The sequence below is a fragment of the Arachis duranensis genome, chromosome 3 (genome assembly GCF_000817695.3).
Source record: "Arachis duranensis cultivar V14167 chromosome 3, aradu.V14167.gnm2.J7QH, whole genome shotgun sequence".
Taxonomy (NCBI): Eukaryota; Viridiplantae; Streptophyta; class Magnoliopsida; order Fabales; family Fabaceae; genus Arachis; species Arachis duranensis.
In genome coordinates, this window is record NC_029774.3 from 28685516 (window position 1) to 28685839 (window position 324).

Below are 324 nucleotides of genomic sequence, written 5' to 3' on the forward strand. Positions count from 1 at the left end.
ACAGTCACCAGAAAGGATCATTTTCCTTTACCATTCATAGACCAGATGCTAGAGAGACTAGCAGTTCATGAATACTACTGCTTTTTGGACGGCTACTCAGGTTACAACCAAATTGCAGTAGATCCTCAGGACCAAGAGAAAACAGCATTTACATGTCCTTCTGGAGTATTTGCCTACAGAAGGATGCCTTTTGGTCTGTGCAATGCACCTGCAACCTTTCAGAGGTGCATGCTCTCTATCTTTTCAGATATGGTAGAAAAATTTCTGGAAGTCTTCATGGATGACTTTTCAGTATTTGGAGACTCATTCAGCTCCTGCCTTAAC